The following is an 11,408-nucleotide window of genomic DNA, read 5'->3' as shown; positions in this document are numbered from 1 at the left end:
GAGAGAGGATATTGTGTGTGTATATTTTTTTTTCTCTTTTTTGTGTGTGTGTGTGTGTGTGTGTGTGTGTGTGTGTGTGTGTGTGTGTGTGTGTGTGTGCATAATGTGTTTGGAAAAATTAACTATTTTATTTGCAGATTATGTTTATTGCAAAATAAACTAATAATCATCCAATACACAGTTTTGAGACTAAATCTTATTTAGCCACTAATTAAATTTTTTTCTTACTGTACTCTGATAAAGTATGATCATTGGATTTGCTCATTGTATTTAACAGTTTAAGTATTTCTTTTTATTCGTTATAAGTTGCATATTTCCTATATTTAACTTTTTTCCTTTTTTTAGTTTTGTGGTAAGAATATTATATCATAATATTGTGTAATATGATCAGAAGTAAATCAGACACAATGGCTATGGGGAGTCAGTGGGAGAATGAGACCCAAACACCCTATATGTTAATAAAGCATCCTAATATGTCTAGTAGTCACTATGTGTTCTTACCTTGACCAGCAATACGTTTCCATATCCGCTCCTTGCTCATGAATTACTTTTTGAGAAAGTTCTCTGCTATATGAATTGAGAATAAATGTTGGGACCAAGACTCTACTTTTGCAACAGAGGTTAGCCATAGCAGAGCTCACCTTCGAGTTTGTGAATCCTCTGCACTATCTTTCTTTGGCTTTTTTCATCTAAATTATTCTGCTAAGTGACTTGAAGCATTCAGTCTTCTAAAAATTGTTCTAAAAAACAATCTGCCTGCAGCAACGGTGAATGATAGTAGCTCTGGAGGACTCATCTTGGGCGTCCCTGGCCTGCAGCATTAAAGCAGCAATAATTAATGGTGCTGAAATGCCCCATATTGTGTGCAAACATCACTTTACCGTCAGTTCTGTTGGCGGCATGAACTGCATAGTATCACATTGATTTTGTATTCTTTTACATGATGTTGGAATGCTTTCATACTCAAGCACACTGCGCAGCCACTTCAACAAGTTTGCTACTCATCATCTGTTTACATTTGTAGAACAATAAGTTTGAGGATGAATAGAATTGGTCAATACAGGCTGAGGAGCTGGGAAATGGAAATCTAAAGTGATGCTTTAGTTTTTTTTTTTTTTTAATCAAATTACCATAGAAGTGCTACAAGCAGAGAAACCAATGAAACTAGAGCACAAAGTGAGCCACAGAGTTTAGTAACATCCTCGGACATTGGTGTCTGAATGTGCTCAGTATGCACCTGTGTGCTGCAGACATCAATGTGTGGATCATGCATCTGCGCCCTTGAACCCACATATGTGTCTTTGTAAATGGATGAATGAGTTTGCATTTTGAAACTAGAAGTGAGCTGTATTTTATCTCCGTTGTGTTGCTTATGCACTGGAGGAGGCTGAATCGGTGTCTTTGTGTGTTCATGTGTCAGAGGAAGTGTTCATGCGCCCGTCGGTTTCATGCTGGGAGGGTGCCTCCGCTGTGTGGGTTGTCATCCCTGCTCTGTTTGGGTGGATTTTCTGTGTGCTCTTTCGCCGAGAGATCTCTGTGCACAACTGTTTGTGGTCACTTCCATGTGCACAGAGAAAGAACATTTGGTTAGCACAATGCTGGGTATGTATGGATGTGTGACTTTGTGTGCTTCTGTATACGTCTTTGTGCTTTGTAGCTCTTTTTCATCTCTCTTTCTTTTCCTCTCTTTCCCTTCCTCTCCTTCCCAAATACAGGGGCCATCAATCAGAGGCAAGGGGGATAGAGGAAGGGAGGGTGGTGGGAGGAGGAGGCGTGGAATAGGAGTGGAGGAGGGAAGTTGGTTCAACGCCAGGGAAGAGGAGCTGGCACGCTGCCCAGAGTGTAGAGAGAGAGAGAACGAGGGAGCTGAGAAGAAAAAAAAAAAAAACAAGAGCCAGCAAAAGAAGAAAAAAAGAGGTAGAGGGAGACTATTAGGGAGAGGCAGGGCAGATAGATGCAGTACGAAGCAGAGAGAAATGAGAGAGAATAAGAAGGAGGGCAGAGAGAGAGCAAGAGCAAAAGAGCAAGGCCAAGTGCACCAAGGGAAAACAGACCGAGAGGACACAGAGTAAGGAAGACAGAGATACTGTGGAGGAGGAAAATGAGCCAACAGAATGGAAAAAGCAGGAGGGCTGATGGCGTGGAGAAAAAAAAGGAAGTTGGCGGGTTGGGGGGAGGATGTGGTGAGGTCCTGAAGGAGAGGAAACAGGGAGGGTTATTCCCATTGAACAGCTCTGTGTCTGCACCCCAAATCAGAGGATGATTAGTACATCACTGGGTACAAATATTTACCTGAGACTGTTCACAAAGGGGACAGCGCTCTAATTAGCACTGAAGTGACTAATGTGAAGGGTGCACCAGGAATAAAGACCATGATGCATTGCAAGATCGAGAATGACAATGACCAAAATCCATCCTATACAGTGAATTAAAAAAATATCAAGTCTTTTTTTTTAACCAATAAAGATGTATTTAGTTTGGAGTTTATAAGGAATTTACAAGATTTGCAAACAAAGAAGTACACCCTTGTTTTCTTAATGATGTTTTTCAAAAATATTTAATTAAATGGCATTTTTTTAATGTAACAACAAAGATGCACAGAGGAAACATCCAAAACAACAACAAAAGAAAATTACTTTGTGTGTTTTATGGGTGTTACTTTTGATCATTGAAGCACAACTGTGTTCTTACAATAAATTTTTGCAGTGAAAATATGATTTAAAGACCATGTGGGAACATCAGCTTTTACTCTTTAAACAGAACAATATAATCATAACAATCCCTTCATTTTCAAAACTTGAAAGATCTGAAAAAATGGTCTCTGGTTATGTAAATAACCATTGTTAGCTGCTTTAACTCCATTGCTACAGAGAAGTAAAAACTCTCAGGACAGTCAATAAAAAAAATATTACATTGTTTTGAAGGACAATGGGCAAAATTCATACTAGGGATTAGCTTCTAGTGCAACGCAGCTTCAGTTATAATTCAGTAATAATTGTCATGATTCATTTCTGCTGGTAGCTAGGAAAGTCTGAACAGCCTGTTGCAGGAAATATTCTGTTTCATTCTGTCTGTGTTCAGCTAACACTTGCTGAAGCAAAGAGCTAAGCTTCATCTATAGATTCAGCCGCAAACAGCTCAACAAGGACCAGAGCTTCATGTGCACAATTGTTTGAATCTTGACAAACAGAAACGGACAAAAATGAAGAAAATCAGCCACCAAAACACACCTATAGCTTTTGATGTAGTTATTGTTAGTGTAAGTTGCAGAAGCAATCAGTCCTGTAGTAACACGGCTGGAGAGAAAATGCTTTTTTTTACTTTTCTTAACTAGAACAGTTGCCCCCTTCTGGTCAACAAGAGTAATACAATTTTAATGCTTTTAAGCAATGACTTCCTCTTTTGGGAAATAAGGCGAAAAAATGTGGGATGGTGCAAAATCATGAAACACCATGTGTAGACAGAATTAATAAAAATACCAAAAAAACAAATATAATCTGATTATGTTATACAAGTTCTTACTGATTTCCGTGAATGATATTTGTACTGAATGACATTCTGATGTGCCTCATTAGACTTATGTGCTTACTATTATCAAGCAGATTGACACAGCTGCTGACTTTTTCTATAGCTGTAGCTAAAAGGAAAAAAAGGCATCCGAGGATTCTCCAATAATTTAATTTGAAGCGTTTTGAGTTTGAAATATGCCTTGAATAGTCTAACTATTTAGAGGTTGTGATCTAATTCAGACTAGTCCATATTTTTTTCATGTTCAAATAACTAACTCCCTTTCTTAAATCATGCATTGCTGAAGAGCTTCTCATCACTTTCTGTCTGAAATGCCCCATTTTATTTTCTGTTGCTTTTTGCCCCCCATCCTCTTTTTGAAAAGCCCTAATTTGCTCTTATTGTTAAGGATTTCAAGCAGCTGGTCATTCTTTGTTTGAGGTGTAACAAATATGCAACTAAGAAACCTTATTTAAATGTGATGCAGAAATTGAAAACAAGGCAAAACAAGACGATTTATGGAGCACGCCTTGCTTCTATAAAAAAAAGCACAATGAAAGAGACGGGAGGAAAACTAAACACAATAATGCATTCACCAATTACTGACAAGTCATGTAAAGTAGCTGCTAAGGTTACAATCAGCCCCGTTATTACAACAAAATTTATTTTGCATAGCGATGCCAAGGTAAAACTGATTTAGCTTGCAAAGCGTTGCTTTTTTTTAAATGTCATTTTCTGATTTTTTAAATGTTTTCCTCTGGGTTTTTCTGCAATTGTACATTCAAATTTGTTTTCCTCAGCCATTGTTCAGTCTCACTGCCAGCTTCCACACAAGGATCCAGACCAGCAACTTCAAACGATAGGTGCTGGGAATACGGCCTTAATGCGAGCTAAAAGTGATGGCAGAGATTTCCGTTGCAAACATAACAGTGCGAGTAGACTGGTATCTCTGACATCCACATACACAGATAAAGCTGGCTCCCTCGGCTATAATGGGACTCTGAGGCTGGCACAGCTGGCAGTGCCTGAGCACACTGGGCACCATCTTCCTCCTGCCATGCCAATCTCGGCCCACGCTCATCACATTTAGATTTGCCGAGCTACATTGGCAGGATGAACGCGGCCACTGTTGCTCGCCGTCACGCTCTGGTACCAAATACAATGGTGCACTTTAACAGAGGAGAGGCTTTCCTGCCATTCGAACTGAAGCTCACTTTAATATCGGGAGTGAAAAACGTACTCCTGTGTTGTGTTTGTGTCTTTATGATCCCCTCGCCCTTATGACAATGTTGGGTATCTGCTTTGTTTTTGTGCTGCGGGAAGCAGCTCTAAGGAGATGCTTTTCTTGCATATGAAGTTGACACAGTAGCATACACAGGTTGAACTGCAGCCAGACTAACATTATTTTTGTAGACTTGTTAACAAATTCAACGCCACGAGCATCACAACTCTGAGAAGCCATAGATGTACCAAGTGCTATTCAATGGTAGCAGTAATTAATCTCATGCCATGCTCTGCAGATGCTCTGTCTACAGTGAAAAAGATTTACTTAAATCACTGCTGTTTCTAATTAATTCAACTAATAATTATTTAACAATTTCCACCTTTCATAGGATTGAACTTTGCGTCCCAGGTAGTATGTTGATCCATAAATATATATGAAAAAAAAAAAAACACTAAACAGATACTTAGATTTCAACAAATGTAAATTAGCCTGTCATGCCCAGCTCAACACAATGAGCATGAAGAGACAGATTATGAAGCAAACGTTTTGCTTAGAGTTTTATATTAAACATGACTGTTTAAAAGTTGTGTTCAACACACTGATAGAACGTCTTACTGGTGTCTGACCAGTTCTGTTCATAACGTCACAGGATTAAATGAATTATAAGCAGAATAGTGGTTTATTTCACTTGTTTTAGTTAGAGCGGCTCTTCAATATCTTGGCAAACTCAGTAAATTAGGTTTTGGCTCTCAGAACACAGAGGACAATGTTACACTTGCAGGTAAGATTTAGGATGGGATCTATTGGACAGAGTCCAGGTCTTACTCCCTGAATGAATGAAAGAGAAAAATCCTTTACTGAGGTCATTATTTCTCCTTTCTAAATATTAACCCAAGGAGTGATTTTTTTTTCTTGACATTACTGACCTTTAGTTTTAATGTCTGAATTAATTTTCTTTGTCAGAGCTAGCAACCACATTTGACTGCAAAAAAAAAAAGAAAAAAAAAAGGCATTGCTGCTCATAAAAGCACATCCCGCCGTGTGATTAGGGAAAAGTGATTTACTCCATCTTGTTCTCTGCGAGTCATAATCTCCTGTATTTGTTTTAATATTACTCGGTGTTCTCACATCCAGTGAATCCTGTATGTGGGAACACAAACAGCATGCTCACACAGGAACGATCCAACCCCAAACACAAACATACACTCCACACGTTCATGCACAGACGTCTCCTGTGGACACGTTGCTTCATGTCGCCTGTCAGCATCGACTCGTGGGGGAATCTTTGAGGAGGTGATGTAGAGTCAGTGGGAATGGAATTAAAAAGTTATGAAAGATGAAGTGTGCTCAGTTTTTAATCAGTTTGAAGCTGTTTACTTCTGGTGGTAGATTTGATGTGTCTGGTGAGGAGAACACAAAGCACGTCGCTTCTGCTTCTTCTGGCGTTTGGTTCAAATAAAGCTAATTTCCGTGAGGTTTTCAGGCTTGACTTTAAGAATGAAGTTGCCAGTAACGGGAAAATACAATTTAATCCTCATGTTGCACAATTTACATCACACATTCACCGTTTTATCTTTGCTTAATTGCTGAGATTGCAACTTTTTTCCTTATTTCAGAGTTTATATGATTATTTTTCTATCTCAAATGTAGTTTAGAAGTAGTCCTCTATTCCTGCAACATCCTCTTCAGGCTTGCCTGAGCCAATAACGGCAAAAGACCCAACAGACTCCAGGAGGGAGCGCCAGGAGTCTGAACTGTGAAACAAAACCAGAGCTTCTGAAGAAGGTGCATGAATCACCTCATTAATCCCGAGAACACAATTGCTGAAAGTAGTTTAGGTATTTAATCTGTTTATGTCTGGTTGCATTATTATGCAGCAACATGGCTGTGTGATCACTTTAATGTTTTCCTCCCTTCTGATTATCATCCTGTCAGGGATCTGATGAGATGGCAAGCCTAAGCACGCTGACGCCGTCTTACATGGAGCCTCTTTGTTGACGTCATTAGGGCCAAATATTCACCACAGAATCTAGAAAAGGCCCTAATTTCAGTTCTTAGCTTTCTCTTTCTCATTTTTGCCCCCCTCCCCACCCCTTTCACCTCTCTTCCCTTTTATTTGTCTGAATTCTCAAAAATCTTTCCAATTTTTCCTTCTAGTTGAAAACCTCTCTCTCTCTCTCTCACCTATATTTGATCCGTTTCATGTTGAGCCTCTCCCTCACTCTGTCACTATCTGTTTCCAGGCCAGCTGGCAGCATATATCTGCCCTCAGGTGTTTTATTGACGAGTTTCTCTCTCCTGCTTTGTACCTACCCATTCAGGCATCCCTCCATCCGGCCAATCTCTGCCAGTGCTCCCTGGTGGCATTGCTTTGGCCGGCTGTAGAATGAGACTGTGATGTGTTGTTTCTGACACCTGCTTCAGCTCAGACTGACTCACCCCGGCACAGAATAGTTTCTTTTTTCTTTTTTTTGTTATTTTTGGCTGTTTTATACTTTTAGTTCGCAGCAACAGTAAAACTGAACGAGCAGGGAAATAACAAACCATATTTCCCTTCATCTGAAATAATTTCATTTTGATTTTATGAAGATTAAAAATTTAAACAATAGAATTAGACAGCATATTTTTTATTGTTGGATAAAATGTGAGGATCATTTTTATAAACAACTGTAAACTTTTTTTTTCATCCAAGGTTTTTATTTGATGTATTTAATCTTAATTTAACATGGTATAACCTTTGGAAAACAACATATTAGGGAAAGGGATTCTTATTTTCCTGCTTAGTAGAATTAGTAACTCAATCTGTTTAGTTTTATAACATTTACATTATTAAGGGGAATGTGTGTTGCTCCTTTTGCTTCTACACCATGATCACCAATGTCTGCCACAACTTAAAATATGGAGGAACATTTCTACAGTTTTGAAAGAAAAGGAGAATAATGGGGAAAAACAAACGGGAATGCACAGTGGGAGATGCTTGGTGTTCAGTTGTGCTTTAGTGACTCCTCTCACAGCGAAGCATCGCAGAGGAACTGGCTACAGAGAGGAACGTAGCCGATCATTTGGAGCATTTCAAACTTCTGCAGCTTGCTTCCATTCAGCTAACTTTATAAGCATAGCTCTTAAAGTCAAAACCAGTGATGTAAATGGCTCCAGCTACCAGCTCTGATTGCTTTGCACACACTGTCCAGCACAGAAAAGCTGTGGCCTTTCCTGGTCACAGCTGACTGATGTCATTAGAGGAAGCCGTCTATGGTCCGAGGACAGCTTGCTGTTTAGTAGGAGAAAATCTGGTGCATTTAAAAAGATAAAACCAAATGGCGATAGATTTTAGGAACTAAACAAAGCAGTTATCAAGTCAATAAGTTTTCCACTGTAACTCTCCTCACCTGTTGCACACTTCTGGTCAGCTGGCTTAAACAAGGCTACCACACTTTTTCTCTTAGCCACAAATTGAAAAAAAAAACAGACTGGATTGTTATAAGATAATTTTACTCATGAAAACTGCAGTTGGTCGTAGTGTGGAAATAAAAAGAGTGCCGGGCGTCATTCCTAATGAAATAATGGCCTTTTGAAAGTGCAGCTACAAGCAACATGTTTAACTAGCCGTTAACTAGCTCAACCCAATCAGATAGCCTGAGTGATTAATCAGCTAATAGCCACTTCTTTCTCTCCTACTGTTACTTTAAAATGAGCAGAAGTGCAAAAGCTATAATATTCTGCACAGTACATTGCGGAGAGCACTGACTCTGAACAAATGTGGGATGGCAGACGCCTGCTGAGGGTGGTAGAGATGACTGAAAGATCACCAGGACTCCACTGCGCCGCTGCAGATCATCTGAAAATGCAAAGTCCACAGGGGAGCAGCCTCCATCTTCAAGGAGTCTGCCAGCTATGAGTAAAAAGTAAATGCACTTCAACCCAGAGGGGCAGCAGAGTGAAATACAAGACGAGGCTAAAGAATGCTTTATTCCTACTGCCGTCAGTCCCTAAGCAGAAACAGCAGGTCATAATCACAGCTCCTCATGTAACTGGGCTGTTCACTTTTCATCTTACACACATGCAGCTGCACACTTATTGTGGATGATGCATAAAGATCACTCATATTTACTACTCTGTTGTATTTTTAAATGCGTTCTTTTGAAATTTCATTTTAGGTCATTTCATCATTTCGTGAAATAAATATACATATCTGAAAAAAAAATTAAGAAACCACTTAAAATGATACATTTTTCTGATTTTACTTTTTATAGGTATTTGAGTAAAATGAACATTGTTCCTTTATTACAGACAACATGTCTCTGAAATTCCAAGCAAAAATTTAGTATTTATTTGAAGAAAATGAGAAATAATCAAAGTAGCAAAAAAGATACAGACCTCAAATAATGCAAAGAAAACAAGTTTTAGTTCAGAAATCAATATTTGGTGGAAAAACCACGAGGTTTTCAACAGGGTTCATTGCAGTGATCTCTTATTTTTTTCCAGAGCTCCAGAATTGATTTATTTATTTATTTATTTTTCAAAAAACAAAATAACAGAAAATGAATGCATGCATGTACTAATCAACATGCCATAATATTAATATCAGCGATAATTGTTGGTTTTCTGTTTTAAATAAAGGAAATGTTTGTTTTGTTATACATTTCTCTGAGGAGGCTGTGAAGCCCCGGGTTTTCCAGCACAATACGATGAGAATCTCACACCCATCCCTTTTGTCCACGTGTTTTATTTGCTGCTGCAGGCTTATGAAAGAGACTGGAGTAAAGCAGGACTCAGCATTGTCAAGCAGCTACCACATGAATGCATGAAGATGATTGCTCTGGCTTAAGAGTAGTGCAGATCTCCCACATCGGCAGCGGCCACAGTGATCTATTCCATGGTGTAAAATGTAATCCATTGTCTGCGAGGTTCCTCTTTCTCACTTTCACTTCCAGCTTTGTGGTCAGGCGTGCTTTATGCTTGCTGTTTGAACAAATGCGCAGAAGAGCTGAGGGACGGTCACCTACCTCCACGTGCATACGCTGACACATGTCAGACGTGATGGAACAGAGTTGTGTTTCTGGTGACGGCTCCTTTCTGATGTCGTGATCAGAGGAGCCGCCACTGACAGGTTGGCTGATTGTCTGTGTGCTTCGGTCTTTTTGCGACGCCGTATCTGACCCTGTCACTCTTTCGGCTGCACTCAGACGCTTCCTTTACTGCTCTCTGTATCCAACATCCTCAAGTAGTTGGGAGATAGTGGAGGAAAGAGGACAGAGGGGAGTGGGGGTGGGGGGGGAAGCAGCATGGGTAGCTGGAGGAAAAGTGTGACAGCAATGTAACGGGGACAATATATTATAAGAGCAACTGATGATGTGGAGGAAGAGAAAGGGCAAGTGACGAAAAGGATGGAAAAATTATACTGTAGGAACAGAAAATGATACAGAAAAGTAAAATGACGGGAAAATAGAAGACGAAGCTTGCAAGAGGTGGGGAGGGAGAGAGAGAGAGAGAGAGAGATGGGGGAGAGGGATGGGAGGAAGAGGATGAATAGGGTAATAATGGCTCAGTGTGAGAGCTGCTGTGGAGAAAGAGAGAACGGCTGAGTGAAGAAGAGAACAAAATGAGGCTGAGGGCACTCAGACAGATAGAATTAGACACACCGCAGAGGTTCAGTGTGTGTGTGAGACACAGCCGGGGAGAGTGTGTTTGTATTTATGTGTTACTGTGTGCTGTAACAAAATGAGTGCAGGCAGCCGGATTGGTAGGAGTGTAGTGCTTTTACCATGTGTGTGAATGGATGGGTGGAAGGACAGGATAATACGACAAAATGATTTATTATTATCATTATTAGTAGCAGCGGTAGTAAGAGTGTTGAACACATTGTAATGCGTTTTTAAAGTTGGAGAGCAAACCTGCACTTTGATCGTCCACTTTTTAACTGTTCAGACACATTTATAAATTATTTCCTGATTCTCATTACACTTCTTAGTTATCAAATTTAAAAATCAATATTGTAAATAACTGATTATGACTGCTTCTCTCTCACTCAAATACAACACAATGGAAATCTTTGCACTGCACTGCATTATTCAAGTGGAGGCTGTGGACTTCTCTCAGCTATTGATCTTGGTTACTTATGTATGATTTTGCCGTCAGTCAGATTCCAAATTAACCAAGATGGTTCATGTAAATATACTACATAAAACGGATATTAGAAATGCAAATAACAAACATGACAAAAGCCTCCAAAGGGGACTGAATTAGCAAATACCTAGAAGAGCAAAAACTAACAAGAAAAAAGAAGAAACCATTATCTTATCTCTGCTGTTGAAGGTTGTGAAACTTTATAATCTTTCACAATCAAACATTTATTTCAGCCTCACCTACCTTAAAGAAAAAGGGCTAAAACAATTCTTCAACATTTTCCAACAAAGACAGAACAGCACTTTAAAAAAAAGAACTTGACTAATGAAACACAGTAAATGCTACGTTTCTTTTTTTGAACCATGTGCCGAGAAAGAAGCGGTAAAAGGAATGAGAGACGGAGGAAAGCTGAAGTTGATAGGACTGCATTAGTGAGCATAATGAGAGCATGAAGGCGCTAAAAGACCCGACGCTGACAGGTGCTTTAATGTGGTCTCTATCCTGGTTCTTCACTGCAACACCTCCTTCTGTGTTTTTCACAGAGGTTCCC

The 11,408-nt window shown here is 39.5% G+C and overlaps 1 protein-coding gene across 3 annotated transcripts in view; it reads left to right on the top strand.

Annotated features, from left to right (window-relative positions):
• The window catches only part of tle2b (TLE family member 2, transcriptional corepressor b), a 56,031-nt gene that overhangs the window by 13,311 nt on the left and 31,312 nt on the right, over nt 1–11,408 (top strand). The window lies entirely within an intron of this gene.

The sequence above is a fragment of the Poecilia latipinna genome, unplaced genomic scaffold (assembly GCF_001443285.1).
Source record: "Poecilia latipinna isolate Pla-1442-1.1 unplaced genomic scaffold, P_latipinna-1.0 Scaffold258, whole genome shotgun sequence".
Taxonomy (NCBI): Eukaryota; Metazoa; Chordata; class Actinopteri; order Cyprinodontiformes; family Poeciliidae; genus Poecilia; species Poecilia latipinna.
This window is presented reverse-complemented; position numbering and strand designations above follow the sequence as displayed.